Genomic DNA, 22,240 nt, shown 5'->3' with positions numbered 1-22,240 from the left:
CATCGAGGCAGCCACGACAGCACAACTAAAGACACTCATGAAAGAGGACTTCCAGAACTGCTTCCGAAAGTGGCAAGAACAATGAGATAAGTGTGTTCCAAGCGAGAGGGATTATTATATATATATTTATATTATATATTATATATATATATATTATATATATTTTTTTTATTGGGGAAGGGGAACAGGACTTTATTGGGGAATAGTGTGTCTTTCCAGGACTTTTTTCCAAGTCAAGTTGTTGTCCTTTCAATCTTAGTTGTGGAGGGCGCAGCTCAGCTCCAGGTCCAGTTGCCCATGCTAGTTGCAGGGGGCACAGCCCACCATCCCTTGCGGGAGTCAAGTAATTGAACTGGCAACCTTGTGGTTGAGAGCCCACTGGCCCATGTGGGAATTGAACCGGCAGCCTTCGGAGTTAGGAGCATGGAGCTCTAACCGCCTGAGCCACCGGGCCGGCCCCCAGAGGGATTATTTTGAGGGGGATTAATGGCAATGTGTCTTTTACTGTAATAAATTCTTTTTTATCTGCACGTTCACTGTATGTGTTGGTCACACCTCGTATATGGGGGAGCAGAGTTGAGTCACTTTGGAATGATGGTGTAGCCCGTCCCTCACCAACTCCTCTTGCTTTTACCTGCCACATATCACTCCAAATTACCTACTTCTCTCCACCACTACCGTGCCCGCTGGTCCAAACCATCTCTCTCCTGGGTTGCGGCTCCCACCTTCTTGCTGGTTCCCCTCCTAACACCGTTGCCCACTGCCATCCATTCCCCACCAATAGCCCAGATGGTCTGTTCATTGTTCTCAGCATGAAAAGAGTGTCCAGACCCTTCACCAGTGGGTTTGGTCTGCTTCCCTAGCTCCATCTTTTAAAAAATCATTATCATGTTATTATTATAGGAAAATACACATAACATAAAATTCACCATTTGAACAATTTTAAAGTGCAGGTTCACACTGCTGTGCACGTATCACAACTATCTGGTCCAGAACTTTTTCATCACCCCAAACAGAAACCCCTTACCCAGTAGGGGTCACTTTCCATGCCACCATCCCTCTTACCCCTGGAAGCCACCAGTCTACTTTCTGTCTCTACAGATGTGCCTATTCTGGGTATTTCATATACATGGAATCCTACAATATGTAGTCTTTTACGACTTCTTTCACTCAGCATCATGTTTCATCAATGTTTTAGCATGTGTCAGTACTTCTTTCCTTTTTATGGCTGAATAATATTCTATTGTATGGATGGACCACATTTTGTTTCTCCATTGATGAACATTTGGGTTGTTTCCAACTTTTGGCTGTTGTGGATAGTGCCTCTGTGAACATGCTTGTACGTGTTTTTGTTTGAATATCTGTTTTCAGTTCTTTTGGTACATACTTAGGAGTAGAATTGCTGGGTCACATGGTCATTCTATATTGTACTTGTTGAGGAACCTCCAAACTGTGTTCCACCGTGACTGTGCCATTTTACATTCTCACTAGTAGAGCGGAGGGTTCCAATTTTTCCACATCCTTACCAACACTTGTTATTTTCTATTTCTTTATGGCCATCCCAGCGGGTGTGCCTTGCTCCATCTTTCAGTTCTCTCCTCCTCGCTCTTAATCATCTGCCCTTTCACATCCTCAAATATACCACTTTCTCTTAAAAGGGGCCTTTCAAGATACAGTGACTTCTGCCTTCCGTCATCTCCAAACTAGATCAGATCCCCCATGTCAACACACCTCAGTCCCATAGCCTTCCTTTCATAGCTCCCAACTCAGCTGTAAATTTATATTTCCTTGTGCGATTACTGATTAATGTCCATCTTCTTGACCGGATGACGACCTCCCCCAGAAAAGGGACGATTCTGCTTTTGCCGTCGACTGTATCCTCCACACTTAGCACAGTCCCAGATAAATTCTAGGTGCTCAGTGAATATTTGGTGAAGGATGATGACCAGTGAACGAGATCTGAGTTTGGGTCCTACCTCCTGATGAATTTCCCTTTTCCTTTGTTCACTGCTCAGCGAAGTTAGGAGGCCTCAGTGAAGTAGGAACTGGAAAACCCGCTCTGTCCATAAGGAAGCTGGAGGTTGACGGCGTTCTGGCTGCAGATTAAGACTCACTAACGTCTCTCTTTGGAGCCATGGTGATTCTGGCACGGGATTCTGAGTCTTGTGTGGGAATTGTCAGTTCTGCCCTGCAGTGCTGCCGAAGGTTTAGGGACCTGAAATATGTTGGCTGGGTGTAAGTGTGACCCCAGCATGACAGCGTGATCCCTGTGTAATAACAGTGACCACAACAATCTGCTCTGACCCCCATTCTGAGTCCTTCTTAAGGTCAGATCTGTGGGATGGTGTGAGACAAAACCTTTATAAACTAGAAAGTAGTGGTGAATTCTCTGTGCTTACAGCTCCGCTCCTGCATGCAGGAGCTGAAAATAGAGGATTAAAAATTCATGCAGCTACTTTCCTCCAAGGAACTCCAAATGCTTCCAACGGTCTTTATCCTTGTGAAGTCATTAGCAGTTGGATATCACCATGCCCATCTCGAAGACAGGGAAACAGAGGCCCAGAGACAGGAGGCGGCTTGTCCAGGTCCCCCCACGCCCCCAGTAGGGGAGCAGCAGGCTCAGGCAAGGAGCTCCCTCCTGCCTATCTGTCTAGCCCATGCCCTCTCCATTAGCTTGATTAGAACAATTGATTTATTCATTCTTAGTGGTTGAGAGGGGGGAAGAAACCAACATGCCATTTGTGTGATATAAATATCTCTGGAAAAAGCTGAAAAACATTGTGTCATACATATTTTCTTAATACCACAGTTAATCACACATGTCCAACTACACAGTTCCATCAGCCGAGAGTGGGGAGTTGGGGGAAATGGGGCGGAGTGGGGGGCGGGGGACTCAGGAGAGATTTAGTTCCAGAATCCTCAGTCCCCGCGAAAGACACACTAGTGGGTTTTTTTGTTGGTTGGTTGGTTGGTTGATTGGTTGGTTGGTTGGTTGAGCAAATTGCCTTTAGAGAACCCCCTGGAGGCCTCAGAGGCTTGGTGTTGGGCTGGAACATCAGCAGGGAGGGAAGCAAAGGTGCCCGGGTGCCTGTTGAACGGGTCGATTCCCAAAGAAAAAGATGGGTATTGTCATTTTTGCACTCAACACGCTCCCTGGATTCACAGAAGGATTTGGATCTCAACGTGGTTTCTCCACCCCTCACCCCGCCCCCCTCATCAAAAAGCCTCTAATCCCAGTGATTCTATAGTTAGGAATTTAGCCCAAGGAAATAATTAAACATGTGTAAAGAGGTTTAGTGACAGGGTATTCCTCACAACATGTCAACTATGGTGAAAAATGAGAAACAACCATCCAGAGACAATTGATGAGTAAATGATGTGGTTCATCCCCTAAAACCCTGCTCAGATTTTAAAAGAAGAAAGACTGGAAGGATATAAACCAAGACGGTCCCTGAGTTTGTCTTTGGGTGTGGAGATACGGGTAATTTTTTTCTTTCCTGTAGTAAGTTCTTGTTTGGGGATGATCTTTTTAAAACCAACTTACGTTTGCTGGACTAGAACAGACATGTAGTGAAACCCCTAAGACTTAGAAGTCAACAATGGAACAGGAAGGTCACGAAGGTCAGGGCCTGGAGGTGAGTCAGGGTCTGGGGGGAAGGCAGCTTGACTGGAGTGGGAGGTTCCAGATGCCGAGTGCTGAGAAATATGGCGGATGTGTGGCTTGTGGACGCACTGTGTATCATTTGAAAGCCAAGGGGAGGAAAGTACATTGGATGTGACAGGCAATTGGGAGCCTCTGGAGATTCTTGAAAAAGAAAAGACACAGGCAGTTTCAAGTCCGACCAAGAAGAGGTAGTCCGAGAAGTGACTGAGCTGGGAGTGAAGCTGATGGTGTTACAGTACTTCTATGGAAGGGTCCCATTTCATTGGCTCTGTGGGTGAAGGAGTTTAGAGAATCATAGAACTCTAAAGAAGTCTTGTGATTGCTTTCATTTATTAGATAAGACAACTGCAGCTTAAAGAGCTAAACACATTGTTCCTAGACACACAGCAAGATGGTGGTCAAGTTGGGACTGACAACTAAGGGTCCTTATTCCTAGCTGTAGTCCCAGCCCACCTTGATCCCAGTTCTGAGATGCTAACCACATGTACAACTTCTGAGAAGAACTGAGACCCTGGTGTACTTCCTGGAGTTCTGCCTCAAACCCCATCTTTCCATCCATCTGTCCATCCATCCATCCATCCCTCCATCCACCTATCTGACACTTACTAAGCACCTATTAGGAGACAGACATAGAGTAAGTGTTAGAGTAGGGGTGGAGTGGAGATGACAACGGCACATAGTAGGTGCTCAATAAATATTTGTGGAAGTGAAGGAGGGAGGGAGAGAAGGAGGGAAGAATAACTCTTTCCCTCAAATTGCTCAAGATCTAATTTGGGACAGATACAACCTTATATGGGGGATGAGAGCCATGCTTTCGCAGAGCTGTTAACTCATGTTCTGCAGGCCCAGGCAAGACGCATAACAGAACCAAACCAAAAAAAGTCGACTTCCAACTTCTTTTATAAAAAGTACTTAATTCAACTAACATTTAGAGAACCCCTACAGTGGACCAGGTCAGGGGATTAAAATTTCTACAATTGTCCTACAAGTCACACATGAAACACAAAATGGACAGGAGGGGGGAATCTGTGGAAGGAGAAAACACGAGGAGTCATCACGCACCCAGAAAGGACCGATGTTGTTAGTTTCTTTGAACAACTTTGACTTTTTAGCAAACTACAGCCCCTTCCGTTGGTTTTCCTTTGGCACACAGGTTGTGGGGTCCGTGGCCCTGGCCCCTTGGGGGGCGGGGCGGGAATTGAGCATAAGCCACAGTCAGCCCCGCCCTCTCCATTTCTCTTTTCTAGTTATTCAGGCTTCTTGGGCCACTTCAACCTCATGTTGCCAAGTGCACATAAAGCGAGAGGCCACAGCTCCGGGCTCTTTGAGAAACACCTAGGGACTTTGCAGAGCCTTTCCAAGGGGGTGCATGGAGAAGGAAAGGGAAAGAAGCATAAGGAGAAAGTTCCATGTGGTTCCTTTAATCACCGAGTGTAAGGAGAGAGGAGAAAGTTCAAACAGAGCCCCGCCAGCCAGGCCGGAGAAGCCAGCTCTGAGCTCCACTGTTTAAGCAACTGCTGTTGGCATCACCAGGGTTTGTCTTGGCCCAAACCTGTCCTGGGAAACAAGAGAAGCTCACGCTCTTGGAATTCGCTCCCTTAACGATTCACTCAGCAACTTGGCTTCAATGGACAATTTGAAAAAAAGAAAGAAGGAAGAAAAGGAAAGAGAAGGCAAGGGGAAAGGAGAGGAGGGGAGAGGAGGAAAGCCACCTAGCCTTTGGCTAAGAGCACATTCCCCAAACTCATGGGCTTGGGCTGGCCCAGGTGGTAGGGAGGAAGAGAGGAGCTTCCTGAGACTCCCTTGGGGGACATGCTCTGTCAACAGTCACTTCCTAGAGTGGGATTCTCCATGCGACGGAGAAGCGGCGATCTGGAAAGTTCTGATTGGAATGCTGTGTGCTGCATCCCGCAGGCTTTGGAGTGAGGCACTAGAGAACAGTTAAAGTGCAAGGTGGCACTCAAACAGTAGTCTTTTGCTCAGCGCTTTCCACGTGCTCGTATTGTACCACTGGGTCCTCACAGATGTGCCAGGGCGGCCTCTTCGGCCTCACTGTGCAGGTGAGAGGGTTAAGTCCTCACCTGTTACTGACCCACCCAAGGATACACAGCTAATGAGTGAGGGGCATCTGAATGGGAATCTGATTTCCTGTGACCCCGTCCTCGCCAGGGCCATGCTGTTGGCCGCCCTACCCTCCTGTTCTTGTTTATTGCCTGATTTCCACGTGTCATGACTGTACCCTCTCTGATAACATGAAAGAACTGAACATTCATTCAATGACAGAGCAAGAGAGGACAGTGACCTGGGGGGCATCCTTCCCACTGGGTTACTGAGGCCGTCAGCAGCCCTGGGTGCTTGTGGACACACTGTGGGAAATGCCCCTTGGTTAATAGGGGTCCTTGACCTGGTGTCCTCAGACCCCTTGCCGGTGCATAGGTAGAATTCATGGGGTCTGTGAGTTTAGCTGGGGGAAAAAAATCTTTGCTTTCACTAACCTCTACTAGAAAGGCAGCATTTTCTTCTGTTAAAAATGCAAGTGACAAACCACTGTAGCGTCAGCAGTTCCTGTGACTTCAGCACTCATGCAAATCACAGAGACTTTTGTGTCACTAACAGTTGTTGAAGATACACCAAAATATTATTCGTGCTCCTCAAATCTTGGAAATTACAGTAGTAAATAGACCAGTGGCTAGATCTTGTTACTTAAGTCATAATCAAGAAGCTCGTGTGTCACTACGGGTATTTTGCAAACTTGGTTTTCCATATTTTGATATCTGTATTGCAGTATAATCAGTTCCTTTGCAATTCTGTGTGCTTTATTTTATGCATTGAAAAGCAGTGCATGGTTCTGAAAAGGAGTCCGGAGGCTTCACCAGACGGCCCTAGGGTTCCCGTCTCCGGAAGCTGAGGTGAGGCCTCTGCTCTTAAAATTTGCAGCCTAATAGGGAATGGGACACACACACTCATGAATATGTAAGGTGCAACCTCAAATGTGAAAGAGCGAGTAAACCCTTTGAGGGCAAGGATTGCATTTTATTATTTTCTTCTTATATCCATAGCACCCCATAGAATGCCTGATAAACAATAGTGATAGGAAATCAACAAATAGGGCCAAATGCTTAAGTGCAACCATCTCAGTTTATACCTCCAGCCACTTACAAGCTGAGTGATCTTGGGCCGGTGACGATGACCATTCTGTGCCTCGATTTCCTTCCAGAGATGCACTTCACAAAACGTTTGTCTCAACCCTGTCGACACAGTCCAGTGAGATGAAATGTGTGCATACACCCCAAGCCTAGTTCAGGGCTTCTCATAAGGCACGGCAGAGGTCAGTTCAATCTGACAGCAGCCTCTGTGGCCCCCAAACCTCTCTTCTCTGGGAGATCAACTTTGAGAAACCGGCTCGGCACGCTCCACCTCTGGGGTGGAGGTGAGTCACCTGGGAGGGTCTGAATTGGAGCTCACAGCCAAGAAATCAGTTGACGTGGGTCTGCCTGCCCCTTTTGGTGTCTCTCCGGTAGCCCCGATGCCCCACACCACCTGCAGGGAGAAAGCGCTGTCTTGTCTCCATTGTCCCTTGGGGGGGGCAGAGCCACTGGGCTGGGGAAGGGCTGGACACTTGGGACCCTCGGCCCCCTGCCCACCGCAGCGCAGGTCGTGCGGTCCGTGAGTGGAGTGTGCCTGCCTTGTCTTGTCAGGGATTGCTTCGCTGTCCCCATCCCGCTCACACATTAGCTTGGAAGATGCCTGTATCTGCGAGGGTTGGTGGGGACCTGGAACAGCCTTTGAAGGTATTCCGCCAACTGAATTTAATTAAACTGCAGTTGCAGAAGCCAGCAGCATTTTCCTAAGAAAGCAATACAACTTCTAAAAGTCCCCTGGCACTCCCGTGCAGTCCGTTTCCTGTGCTTCAGACTGTGTCGTAAAACTGTCCATCGGGTGGTTTCCTTCCATGATGGAGCCGGTTGGCAAGACATGTTTTTCTTTAAAGCCAGCGTCACTGTCTCATCTTTCTTGGGCTAGCAGCATCGTGGCCCCACCCCCTTTACACTGCATTTGTTTTTGCTTCCCAAGGCTGGACCTGTTCAACCTGGTTTCTGGGATGGCCCCGGAGGCTGCCATCTTGGAGGGTCATGTTCCCAGCAGCTCAGAATTAGGACAGTGTCACACTCTGGAGCCAAGTGTTGATTGTATTGCTGCACTAAGTAGGGTAAAGTAGTGGCTGAGGAACGCTCCTCCTTCCCAACATTCTTTTCAGCCCCTCATTCTTCAACTGTTGAGCCCCTATTATACACGAGGGGCTACTGGTGAACAAGACAGCGCAGCCCCACCTTTGGGGAGCTTTCTATGGTCAAGGGAGAGAGAAATAATAAATGCATAAGCAAATAAAGATAAAACAGTTACAGATTGTTTTAAGTGCTAAGAAAAAAAGACAGATGGCTGGAGAATCGTGGAGGGATATTCTTAGATAAAGTTGAAGAAAATCTCTCTGAGAAAGTGACATTCAAGCTGAGACCTAGAGGATGAGGCTGATCCAGGGCAAGAGTATTCCAAGGCAGCGGGAGCATCAAGTGCAAAGGCCCTGGGGTGGGACAAGCTTGGCAAGAGTTAGGAACTGACAGAAGGTCGGGGTTGCTGGAGTGTAATGAATAAGGCAGAAAGTGGCAAGAGACGAGGAGGGAGAAAGTCAAGGCCCCGGGCCCGGCTGGTGCACAGAGACCATTTTAAAGAGTTTGGACTTTACTCAGTGGGGTGGGGGTAGGGGTTGGGGTCTGAAATGTACACGGTAGGTGTTCCACATGTGCGTTTGTCGGATGAATGGGTGACTTAGAAATACTCTTCCATTTGGAAGCTTAGGCATCAGTGTTTGGCAATTACGTCCCGATGTGAGTTCCCCCAGGACTCATTAGCTCTATAACTCAGTAGGCCCTTTTGCATAGATGCCTGTAAATGAGTTCTAAAGAAACGGATATCAGAAGACCCAGGCGTGGGTCTGCCAGGGCCTGCACCGCCTAACGCCAAGGGAGTACCATTCTCGTTGTGTTCCCCACAAATGGAATTGGATGAGATGGGGACCCCAGAGTTGTGCAGCAGGGGTCCTGGTCCCAACCGGGACACTCACCAGCTGCATGACCTGAGACGAGTTGCGTGCTCCCTCTGGGTCTCCGTTTCATGGTGTGAGGAAGAGGGCGATGCCACACCTTTCTCCCAGGGTTGTTGAGAACTTTCAAACTAAGGACGTGAAAGCACAGTATTTGAACTTAGGATGGGCTTCAGGGATCAGTGGACACCCCGAAATTGTATACAGTGTGTGTGCCTGCATACACCAGTAAGTGCATTTTTCAAAGGAGAGGATCCAAAACGCTCTCCTCAGTTTCTCAGAGACCCGTAATCCACCAAAGGTTAAACGGTATCATACATCTGGCAGTGGGAAGTTCTGTTGGCCCTTGATGTTGCTCTCTTGCTCTGAGATCTAATTCAACACTTGCTTGTTGGTGCCTTGTTTCTTCCTCTGAGTGTGTAAACCTTTTGGCGGCAGGAGGCTGTCTGCATGGACCCTTCCCTCCCGCCTTCCGCTCGTTGAGCCCTTACTTCCCGTGGACCAGGACTGTCCAGCAGCCATCCATCAGCCCAGGGCCACGTCCTCCCCACTGGGTACACAGGAGGCCCCCAGGTCCTTGCTTGCACCAGTGGCTAAGAGTGGGGGAAATGAGCTAAATCAATGTGTTCTGTCCGCGAGCCAGCAATTGCCTACTCCTCCCAGGTAATAAGACGCCCTAACCCAGATATACAGCTTCTGCAGGCTGCCCCCAAGGAGCGATAGCTAATGGGGGTAGAGGGGGGGTTTCTGGCACCATGTTAGGCCCGTGAGGAAATATCTCGTTTGCGGGAAGAGCAGATGCGAGAGCTTTTAACTTCCACCCACCCACAAGAGGTTGGCCCTGCGTGGTTTATATATACGTCTGCGTTCCCCACACATCCAGCATAGCACCCAGCACATTACAGGCTCTTAACAAAAGCGATAAATAAATAACGGTCATTTGCAGCCCATCCACCCCCCACGCCCTCCGGGGACCTTCATGCAGTACACGCACTCCTGACTGGGTCCCCCACCTCTTCCTGACAAGTAATAAAGTTAATGATACCTTGTGTTGCTGTTGCATCTTTCTTCTCAAGGGCTCCGAACACTTGGCTGTAATTATCTCTTCATCCTCATTTCTGAGTTAGATTAAAAAGGCGCGGGTGGGGTATTCTACACTGCCCCCCTCCCTTCCACCAAATCCATGTTATTTCAAGGAAACTGAGGCCTAGGACAGGTGGGATTGGAACTGGGACTTGCCCTCCAAGCCTCTGTTCTTGAATTTGGTCTGTCCTAAGACTCTGGAAATCTTTTTTGCCTGGAGGCAAAGCAGATCTTTCAATTCTGTTACTTTATAATATCCCTGATAGCCCCTCAGTTCCCGAGGTTGGAGAAAATCCCCTTGCGTAGGCAGCTACCACAGGGAGGGTCTCCAACGGTGTGCATGCAGCCAGATACTGGGAACATGCTGCCCCCTGGGCCACCACGAATTCAGATGTGGGCCCTCCGTCACCATACCTAAAAACGGGTGTGCGTTAGGGATTCTGGGTGGGCATGCCAGGCTTTGACTGGTCCACCTCTTGGCTTTCAGAACAAAGCTCACGGTGGTCAAAAGCTATACAGTGGGAAGACGCGTGGCCCAGGGAAACCAGAGACCTGCCCCTGGACTCTCGTTAGCTGAGTAACCCAAGGAGAGAGTGAGTTGGGAGTTTTCAGGGGCCTCGGCTGCTCCATCAATTAAACGGTTTTCATGTTAGCCACACTGCGCGCCTCATTAGGAGGTCGGCAGCACAAAGCGAAATAACAGATGTGAAAGCGCTTTGGAAAAATTAGATGCTCTGTTGAGACGCCGCTGCTGCTGTGAACTTGGCGATTTGGGCTGATGTGCCTGCTCGCTGCAGATCGCCGGCAGAAATTCCGAGCCGGAGGGGAACTCAGGCTCATCAGCCTGTCCTGTCCCAGAAGAGACCAGAGGAAGGGAAGTGAGTGTGGCAGGCTGAAAACTGTCCCCCAAAGACAGCTGCCTCACATCCCCGGAACCTGGAAATGGGATCTCACTTGGGAAAAGGGTCTTGACTGATGTCGTGAAGTTAAGGTTCTTGAGATGAGGAGAGCACCCTGGGTAACAACCAGGGAGGTCCTGTATGTGATCTTAATAAGTTAGACACACAGACAGCAGACACACACAAGAGGCGAAGGCATGTGACCACAGAGGCAGGGACTGCAGGGATGCAGCCACAAGCCGAGGGACTCCTGGAGCCACCAGAAGCTGGAAGAGGCAGGAGGCATCCTGTCCTAGAGCCTTTGGCGGGAGCATGCCCCGGTCAATGCCTTAACGTTGGATTTCTGGCCTCCCGAACTGAGAGAGAATCCATTTCTGTTGTTTTAAGCCACCCAAATGTGTGGGAACTTGTTACAACATCTCTAGGACACTAATGTATGAGGTGTGCAAACTCCCATCCTGTATGCATGGTACAGCCAGGACGCCTGGCTCTGCGTGCAGCGTGTGTCACGTCACATCCACCTGGCCTCTTCACGAGCGAGGTAACGGAAGCACATGCTACCCAGAGAGCCATCTCCGAAGCTCAGGGACAAGAGAAAACCGCAGCAGCCACCGAAACCAGCTCCTCTTGGTCACAAGGAAGAGGGGTCATCGCACGTGCAGAAAATGCATCTCATGAACCGACTGAGGCTGGAACTCACCAAATATCCCGCAGACCAAACCGGCCGACTGACTAGCACCGTCCCTGCCAAAAGAGGACTAGCTCTTAGCCACAAGCTGGATGCTTGTAGATGCGGCTCTGCTTCCTCCTGCCACGAGCTGCTTCCTGCGCTGGCTCGGGCCTCCAGCAGCAGGGAGCTCCACTGCGCAGGCTGCTCAGACACAGTTGTGGAGGGTGGCTCCTTGGAGATGATCTTCGGGTCACAGGGACAGTGGTTCGCATTCAGCTCCTGCCCGCAGCCGGCAAGGAAGACCCTGATTCTCTTCCAAAGGGCCCAGGAGACTAGTCGCCATGTTCCGGGAACTCCGAAGATTGATTTCTGACCCAGAGCAGACTTTCCCCGAGCCGTCAGAAGCGAGGCCTGCCAACTTCTAGTTAACCAGTCGCCGATGAGGGAAATTCCTGCTGAAGTTCTGGCATCTTCTGGTTCCAGTTCCAGGGTTTCAGTGAGGAGTGGCGTGGGGTGGGGAGTGGGGGACAGCTACACTGAGACATAGTGGGATCAGGGAGCACAGCAGGCTTTGGGGAAGTCAGTCTCCTTCTAGGAGTCTTCGCGAGGGCTGACACCTCACATTGTTGGGCCCACCCTAGGGGTTTCCTTCTGCTGACGGAACACCCGTCAGTCCTGGGCTCTGTAAGGTGTGCCCGCCGCGTGCCATCCTGGGTACACACGGAAGCATGATGCATCTGTCTACCCCCTGGGTTCTCAACCTAGGCACGACTGACCTCTGGGGCCGATAATTCGTTGTTGTGGGGGTCTGTCCTGTGCATTCTAGGGTGTTCAACAGAATCTTTGGCCAATAGCACCCTCCACCCTGTTGTGAAAACCAAAAATGACTCCAGATATTACCTGCATGTCTCTGGAAAGGCAGAGTCACCCCCAGTTGGGACCCACGGGGCTGCACACACCTGGTTTCCCTTTCGCCAGGTGATAGAAGCTTTCTCGGAGCACAGTCATCCCATGATACCTCAGAGTTCTCTGACCTGTGACGTCATTACTGTTTCCCTTCTATCGGATGGGAAGTGAAAATCATCATACTGGCGACAATTTGTTACGTAGTTTTTTTAAACCAGTCACCGCATTTAAATCCTCGGTAGCAACTCTGTACAATTATTCCATTATAATGTGTAATGAGTAATCAGGAGTGATGTGTTGCAAGATGAGGAGGTGGAGGCAGAGAAAGTCAGGTCAAGGTCACAGAGCTTTCAAGGAATGGAGTCAGGATTCAAACTCAGGCAGCCTAACTCTTAAGCCCCATTCTACGCTACAACTTCAGTAATATGTAATCTTTGGGATAGGCTTTAAAATTTTTTTAAATTAAAATTTCTTTTGACACCATTGATCCTGAGGTGGTGGGTAACATTATATTAATAATACGATTTTTTTAATTAAAAAGTTATTTTTTATTTTTCAGTGACAGTTGACATTCAATATTATATTAGTTTCAGGTGTACAGTATAGTGATTAGACATTTGTATAACTTAATGTGATATTATCATCCCCATTTTGCAGATGAGGAAACTGAGGCTTGCCACATGGCTACATGGTTCCTAAAAGACATTCCTAGAACTTGAATCCTGGCCTCCTGCCGTAGCAGTCCAAGTTTTCCTACTACGTTAGGCTGCATCTCAGCCTTGAGAGGGAGGGGCTGAGGATGCAAATGTCCTTTCAGGTATTGTCACTGTAACGGTCAGGCCAGGGAATTTAAAACAAGAGACTCTGCTTTTTCACCGCAGTCCTCCTGGAGCCAGAAATGAATACCCCGTGTGTGTTGCTGGGTACCTGTGTGCGTTCTGCATGTTCAATATGGGGTGCAGTGGGTGAACTTGTCTTGTGACACCCAGACCTTTCTGGAGACAGCTGCTCCTTCCACGGGCTGCTGGGAGGTGACAGTGGCCATAGCTGGTCAAGTGCAGTAGCTTCCTGGACAGAAAGGGCAGCACTGTTGGTATCAGTCGCTCCCACACTCCACTCCGCACCATATCTGATACCTCACTGTAGCGGCTGTGGCAGTGTCACATCATTTCCCTGGAGTGGCAGTCCTGTGAAACGAGTCATTATCATCACTCATGTTTCGCTCTGAGAAGACTGAGGCTTGGAGAGTTGCAGTGACTCAATCAAGAGCATATACCCAGGATGCGGTAGGACCAAGGCTAGCTAGCGTGTGGGTCCTGTGGCCCAGCTTTGGCATGCTGCCTCCTCTAGTGCCTAGTCCTTCCGTCTCACTGGTTTCTGAACACAGCATGCTAGCGTGGAAACGCGGGGGGCCCAGGTCCAGGCCTGGATGCTAACGATGACCCATCTCCTTGCTATGGGAATCTTGTCTAGATTCGTCATTCAGTCAGCATATATTCATGGAGTGCCTCCTATGGGCCTGGCACTGTGCTAGGGTGGGGGATAGAGGTGAAGAAGGAAATGAGGTCCCTGTGCGGTGGGTAGAATGGTGACCCAAACCCCCAGACACTGTGTCCACATCCAAATCCCCAGAACCTGTGAGTGTGACCTTTTTAAGAAATAAGGTATTTGAAGATGGAATGAAGGATCTCGAGATCACCCCATATCCCTAAATCCAATGACATGTGTCCTTGTAAGAGAAAGGCAGAGAGACATTCGAGATCTCCATGTGAGGACGGAGGCAGAGATTGGAGTGGTGCCACCACAAGCCAAGGAACACGTGGACCTGCAGAAGCCCGAAGAGGCAGGAGGGATTCTCCCTGGGAGCCGCCGGGCGGGCGCAGCCCTGCCGACACCTTGATGTCGTTGGACTTCTGGCCTCCAGAACTGTGAGAGAATCCATTTCTGTTGTTTTAAGCCATCAGGTTTGCAGTGAGTTGTTACAGCAGCCACAGGAAACTGATATATCCTGTAAATGGGTCATTATGAGAATGGAGAAGTGTTGGTTGCGAGATGACCCAGGCAGCACGTATGAAAATTCATTGGAGCAGACCCTCTCGTGCCCTCTCAGAATGATGCAAGTTCTTCGTGGAAGATGCTGAAATGAAAGCGGTGGAAACCTCCAACCCCAAACTCCTAGCTGTTACAAAAAGGCAGCCGACAAGTCCGCAGGGTAATTAGACAGAGACAGGCAGTCCAGTTGTTCCTGGCACTTTCGCAGGAAGGGTGTCGTCAGCCCCAGGCGGAGTTATTCCTGTACAGGAACTCCTTGATCTTCCCTCTTCCACAGACGTGGACCGCGTGCATGCTCCGAGGGAGGCCTTGTGCTGGGCTCCGAAGAGGGCAAGGACAGTCCCCGTAGGGAGCACCAGGTGCTTGGAGGGAGTGCTGACATTCACTGGAGGTAGTGCTGCAGGGACACTTCTGTCTGCAGCATTTGGTAACTAGCTGCTGACCTGATCCCCAGAGTGCCACCCGCCACTTGGCTATGCTAGCCCCTCCCCTCCCTGGACCCCATGGACCTGTGCTCGCTATAGTAGCTAAAGGGATAATGGTTCCCTGGTACAGCGGAGGGGGCCTCCCGGATCCTGCTTCTGTGCTACAGCCAGGATCTGGTCCAACCGGCAACGCCCCTGCCATCCTGAGTTGTCACAGATTTGGAGTGTCATCGCTGATTGGAACTCGGGGCCAAGAGAGTGAGAGGCTGGCTTTGAACCCATGCATCTCGCTGTTTAATCCAGTTAGTCATCTTGAAGATGACTAAGGGTGGACTGGTTCTGCCCATGTCACTCCTCCATGCCTTGAAAGTAGCCTCAAAGATATCACCAATTCCTGCATGGGCCTGAGAAGGATCTAGAGAGAGCTCCGGGACCCAAACCAGCAAACAGAATGGTCAGGTCCGCCCCTGCAGGTTGCCAATTCCAAGGAAAGTTAAAGTGAAGATGAGACTGTGAGCCCCACTGTATGTGCACCATGCTGAAAATCAAGGGTCTGGAGATGGCAGGCTAGAAGGCAGGGCCAGACCCTGCCAGGCTAGAAGGCAGGGCCAGGAGTCCAGGTAAGGGAGGTTCCAAACGGACCAGAGGTGGCCAACTCAAATGCCCACAGAAGCTAGGCAGCTAAATCAATTAGTGAAACAGCTGCCCCCAGCCTAATACTGGGATAGCCTTAGCACACTTCCAAAAGCCGCTTCTATAATTCTTGCAGCACAAAGCATTTTCCTATGGGAGGTCTTCTGGCCCACGGATATGTCAGGAAACTGGCTGTAGGTACGACAAAAGGAGTAGGTTTCTGTCCTCCTCCTTTCGCTTTCTCTGCGAGGCCAAAGGGCCAAACAAACGTGAGAGCTTCTGGAGTCATTCTATGTGTTTTTTGGGAATTGAAACTGGACAGACACCTTCCAGAGGGATTAAGCAGGAGGTCACACCTGGTCATCAGCGTTGTTGCTATTACATAGGTGAGGATGTTTGAGTCCACGGAAGGACAAGGTTTTTTGGAAACCAAAGTGGAATGGACGGTCTGGCATCACTTAACCATTGATTCATTCATTGAATATTTTTGCAGACCCACTATGTGCAGCCTTTAGGGGCTGTGGTGGAGAACAAATTGGAAGTGGTCTCTGCCCTTCCAGCAGTTTCAGTCCACTGAGCACCTACTATGTGCCAGGCCCCTTTCAAAAATGATGTCAAGTAAGAAACCTGAGGTTGAGAGATTTTATTTTGTGACTGCTACTGGGAGCCGGGACAAGTGGCTGCAAAAGTTGACGGAGTCCCCCAAAACTCACTGATCAAGATGAGTAGTAGTATTTAATGCAGTATTTTTTTAACTCAAAATTAATACCCCAAAGTCCACAATGAATGAAACATCAAAATTTGAAAGGCAGGATTCCACCTGGTGCTGGCGAGACCTCCCTCGCTGCACCAGCCTCCCAGGCCTCCTGTTTAAATGTTTCATAATTTGTTCATCAGTGATTTTTTTTTGGCATTACTTTTCAGTTCCTAGAAACATTATAGTAAAATATTATTTATCCTGATTACTGAGATTTGGGGTTTGACCCTCGAACGGTGGCAAGTGCCACACTCGCCGCACCCTACATGGGGCCCGGCTACTCTTCACAGCTCTTCACTCCCTCTGCCAGGCGCTCTTCTCCTGCATCTCCTTTTATCGTCCCAACAGCCCTGGGAGGCAAGCCTGCCATCAGAGAGGTCAAGAGCTTTGTTTAAGATCACACAGCTGAGGGGCAGGAACTTGAACCCAGCTATGGTTCTTCAAAGGAGGGAGTGAGCTCCCCGTGCTGGGAACAGCCCAGGCACAGGCGAGGGACTGTCCAGGGTATTCCTGCGTGGCGTGGGAGGCGGGACCTGATGACCTCCGAGTTCCCAGCTACGCCTGATTCCAGCTTTCTTTCTACGGTCCTATTGTTTCCTAAGAAACAGTCCCGTGACTCGGCGGGGTAGCTGAGCCTGGGCCCTACCTGGACCTGGGCAGGGGGCGGGGGCCGCAGAGACACTGCGAGTCCGAGGAACGGTCACCATAGGCCCGGCGCGTGGAGCCCCGCTCTTGACCGCTTCTCTCCTGGGAGGGAGAAGCCTTGTGTGGTAAGAAAGCTGTTGGTAATAAGCAGAATTGGGTTTTAATGGGGTTCGCACAGATAGAACAGAAATCAAATTAGGGCCTAATTGGCATGCACGAGGCAGCGAGAGCCGCGGCGGGCCCGCAGGGGCCGAAAGCTGCGCAGCGTCGCTGGGGATTGTCGCGTCCGGCCTGCGGGGCACCCGGGCGCGCGGGGACCCTCCTCGCGGGCGGCGCCTTGGCTCCCGGCCTGGCGTCCCGGCCTCCAGCCCCGCCCCCCGGAGAACCCGGGCACGGCCTGGGAACGCGTATCTCACAGCTCCCCAACGCGCGGCCAGCGAGGGGTCCCCGCGCAGGGGAAGCCGCTCAGCACCAGCGGCTGACGCTGACCCCTCTCCTTGAAAATTCTTGAGTAGCGTGAATGGCTCTTTCTTGTTTTGTATTGATAGAAAAGACAAAAGGGGAGGTGACCAGGGAAAAGAGCCGCAAAAGGAAGCGAGAACGCAGTGCGTAATCATTGATAGCAGTCAGAGTAATTGTAATATTGAGCGCTGACCCGAGCCAGGTCTTCTGCCGGCAAATTGCACAGATTTGCATCATGATTCCTGTGAGGCTTGGTGCTCCTCTTGCGCTCCATTTTACACGTGAGGAAACGGAAGCACAGAGAGGTTGAGTTGCTTGCCCAGAGTCGCTCAGCCAGGACACCATGGAGCTGTCACTCAACCCAGGACTGGGTGACTCCTGAGGTTATTATTATGCTTGTATCTGTTTCTGCCACAAACAGGGCAAGTACTTAAAATTTTTTCCTTGTTTATTTTTATAAGCACAAAATTCTCCTCAGAGACTGGTGATATGTTGGTTTTAGTGTAACAATGCGAAGTTATAAGATGACGTTTCTTTCCAAAGTTTTCCAGTTTGGATTTTCACGATATCCAACAAATCCTGCATCTGCCATATTTCCCGGTGGTGTCCTTGAAAGTCTTCTCACTCTGCAGGCCACAAACGTCCTGTGCCAAAGAGCACTCCTAGTTGTTGGTTGGATAGAAACTGAGAGAAGGAAATAGAGGTCCTGGCAGTTCCACAGATGAGCAGAGCAGTGGTCGAACTGACTAACTTTGAGGGCATACCAACTCTCCCTTCTCAAGCATCCCCTGGGTAGTATGTCTGCTCTTCACAATTCTTCAAAAGAGACATTCTTACCCCCATTTTTAAATATGGAAACAGGTTCAGAGCGGCACAGTGACTTACCAAGGCCACACAGCAAGTCCGGGGTAGAACTGGTATTCAAACCCGGGTCTGCCTGATCCCAGATCTCACGATCCTTTCATGGAGCTCTGCACATGGCGCTAAATAGTGATCACATCATCTGTTTCAGAAAGCACCAAGAATTAGCCCAGTGTGCCCTCTTAGCAGTTGGGAGGTAGGATGGCTTGCTTCCGTCCATGCTACAAAGCCTTTGCCATCTTTGGGGTATGACCAGATTACAGGAAACTTGGAGCACCCAGTACTATTTCAAGCTTGGGGTGGTGCCCTAACCTGCCCCCAAGTGGGATCAGACATTTCTTCGTGGCAGTGGATTGAGAACATTCTCGGGCAGCATTTTCCAAAGCGTATCACATGAAACACAACCAGAATTGTACATGAAACGACAGGCTCCATGCTCAAATGATTTGGGGAAATTGGGGGTTGAACACACCTGCTTCTTCACTGCGGGACTTTTCAGAGCCTTTCACGTGCGCAGATACTTGTGCGCCTCCAAGAGGGTCGGTAGTCAGCAGCACTTTCCAAATCACAGGACTCTGTTTTTCACAGAGCATTGTGCAGGAACCCCGCTAGGAAACATGACCTTGTGTGTTTGGAAGCTCACGCCTTTAGAATTCTGGCCTGGCTTGGGGGTAGAGCTTATCCTCTACCTTGCTACCTACTGTCTCCTTTTGTTAGAAGAGACATTTTAAAGTCCCGCTCACATAGAAAAGTGTTCACAGTTGAACCTGGGAGCTATTTCCCCAAAGCATTGTCAATCACACTCTTCAATCAAAAATATTTATTGAGCCCTGATGCCTGCCCAGATCGTTAGGGAGGATTTGAAGACTTACAAGTAAATGAAATTAATTAGAGGATGTTTGTAGCACAGTTAGCATTCAGCAAACAGTGGAATTAGTGTTGGCATTTCTGGTACCAGCACTATAATTAGACCCAGTCCCTGCCCTCTTGGAGCTCACAGTCTGGTTGAAGAAATAAAATACACTTCGCCGACATGATCACTAACAGCTTTGTACATCTGTGACAAAGGCCAACTGCAAATATTTTAGAAGCATAGCAATTCTATCCCCTAAGCACATTTTAAAATCTTTATTAGATTTTTAATAATAAAATTAATACAATGCCCATTAGAAAAAAATAAACACTTTAGAAGGTAGAAGATAAAAAACAGAAAGTTCCTGTTCATACTCTCCACCCCCATCACCCCCGACTTGCTAGAAATAATCACTGTTAATGCACTATATACCCTTCCAGACTTTTCTATGCATAAACAAACATGTAAATATGGAATTTTCTTCTTACAAAAAATTGGGTCACAAGGCACACTGCTTGTAACCTACTTTTATTCACTTCACTATTCACTATAGACCTCTTCTTTCTAATACACAAAGATCAAATTCCCTCCACTCCCAGCTGCCCCCACAGACCCACCCCTCGGGCTCAGGTTAACTGTCTCACTTTGTGAACCCCTGAGGAGGGACAAGCAGGAAGAGCGGGCTCATCGGTTGGACAGCTACCAAACACAGGTGTGCTGCAGGATTGGGAAAGATGGAAAAGCACTTAGATGCAGGGAACAGCATCTGCAAAGGTGTGCAGGTGAGGAAGTCAGGTGAGCAGGGCCAGGTATGGACACTCCCCTTTCAATGTCCGCAGGCCATCCCATTTTACACATGTGCCCAGTGCTGTTCATTTTGAGAGGCTTTTTGTGTAAGAGACTGAAACGTTGCTGGTCTGGTGTGGCCGGAGGATAAGCACCTAGAGGGTCGGATCTCTACAGGGTTTTATCCAGCATCCTCTCCCCGTGTACGCCATGACTGTTATTAAATCTATTAGCCAATTTCGTGATTGTGTCCAAAGGCATGTTGAATCACCTGGTGTGAAATTCTTTTACTTAGAAGTACACAAATCGTAAACTCGACGACACACATGAGTGACTTGAGCATGTCACCAGCCACTTGTCATATTCATTCACACACTCAAGGGGTCAGTTGTAGCTGCAGTTAGCTGGTTAACTTGCATTTGTCGGGCTCTCAGGAGTTGCTAAAATATGGCAATGGTAGCAGTAGGAGGCGTTCCAATGGCAAGGGCAAACAACTGGGACTAGGGAAGGGGAGGTCCCTTTAAGAGTTTCCCTGGGAGGCAGTGAGGAATTAGAAAGCAATCATAATTAGTCTTCAGAACGAAACGCGAGTGTCAGACGCTCATCCTGTCTCGATGCCACAGACTCCACCAGACAGGTCCTCCTTGCATTCCTCACTCCGGTCCCTGCAAGGAGGCCCCGAGACTCTATTAAAAAGCCCCAGTAGCTGAGATTCTCCAGGATCAGCAAATCCACACAGAAGACCTTAAATCAGCAGAATCTGCAGGCTTTCGGCTTCAGTGGCTGGTGTGCAGCGCTTTTCAATTGTCTTCATTCAGTTCCTCAAGTGGATCTCAGAGGCTGAATGAGATCTTTATCATTTGTCACAGGGGTGATGCACGCTGGGCCTGCCACATAAAGACATCAGTCGCTGGACAGGGCCTGGCCCCTGCCCTGTGGCCACAGATGGCACGCCAGACACCCCTGGCCTCACTCACCCGCCCCAGAATGGCGCCACCGCTCTTCCCATAGCCCTCCCAGGGCCAAAGTCCAAACCTTAGAGAGGCAATTTGAGTGGCTTGTTAGATGGGGTCATCGTACCCCAGCAGGCACTGAAGATAGGTAGTGGGGAGGCCCCCGGACCCGGCTGTCCCCGCTGTCCCCTTGGGAGTATCATTAGAACGCTCGGAGCCTCTAGTATGAACGGCATGAGAAACCTCCCAGCATTTTTGAGCCGGTGAAATGACTTACGTAAAGCAGAGACTTCGACTGAACCATGACTGGTTCAGAATAGCATGTCCTGTCTCTTGGAAAATTCACACCATTCAAGATTCCGACATAATAACAACAATAGTAATAAAAACACGTATTGACACAATAATGTGACTGTACTTAATTGCACCTAACTGTGCACTTAAAAATGGTTAAAAGGATCCGTTTTATGTTCTGTATGTTATCCCACAATTGAAAGCACTTCCTGAGCAACTGCTCTGTGCCATTTTACCTGCCCTCCACCCACACAACTCCAGCAGGTGTCCCCATTTTAATGATGAGGAAATGATCCCCAGGCCACCACCCAGCTAGCAAGTGGCGGAGGCTGGATTCAGACGAAGTCCATCTGAGTCCAAAGCCTATTCTCTTAACTTGGACGTTTTGGTGTCTTGTTTGGCAAAGGGTAATACTGTCAGATGTCTATTCAATATATCACAGTGGATCACAGCTCCTACATTCAATCACTGGACTTGGGTGAGGACCCGATGGGTGCCAGGGATGTTAGATGCCAGGGAGACAAAGATGAATGAGGCCCCGTGGGCACTCCCATTACAGGCCAAGGCAGGAATCAGGCAGGGGAATGAACAAAATAAGGAGCCTTTTAGGAGCGGAGAGAGTTGTAGACATAGGACCATAATGCGGGGGAATCTTCGCCAAGGAAGTAACATCTGAGCTGAATTTTGCAGAGTGTGATGCCTTTTTCCAGAAAGTGGAAGAGGGCATGGTGTTGGCCAAGGCGTTGTGGCTGAAGCTGCGTGACTAGTATGTGGAACAGACTGCAGAAGGGCTCAGAGGACAGAGTAAGAACATGCTAGGGGCTGACGATGTAAGCAAAGGAGGTGAGGCGGTATCTGTAAGCTTGGGGAGGCCTCCAGGATTTGGGAGCAGGGAAAATGACAAGATCCTGTAGAGCTACAGGGAGAAGGTCCCACTTCACCATTGGGTGAGGGTGGGGTCGTGGTAAAACTATGACGGAAACAACTCAAATGTCTCCCAACTGATGAATAAACAAAATGTGGTCTATCCACATCGGAGATTCCATAATGGAATAATATTCAGCCATAAAAAGGCATGAAGTACTGACACCTGCTACAACATGCATGGACAAACCTTGAAAACAATATGCTGAGTGAAAGAAGACAGACACAAAAGACCACATATTATATCATTTCATTGATAAGAAATGCCCAGA

Source organism: Rhinolophus ferrumequinum, chromosome 25, assembly GCF_004115265.2.
Source record: "Rhinolophus ferrumequinum isolate MPI-CBG mRhiFer1 chromosome 25, mRhiFer1_v1.p, whole genome shotgun sequence".
Classification (NCBI taxonomy): domain Eukaryota; kingdom Metazoa; phylum Chordata; class Mammalia; order Chiroptera; family Rhinolophidae; genus Rhinolophus; species Rhinolophus ferrumequinum.
Note: the sequence above shows the minus strand (reverse complement) of the source record.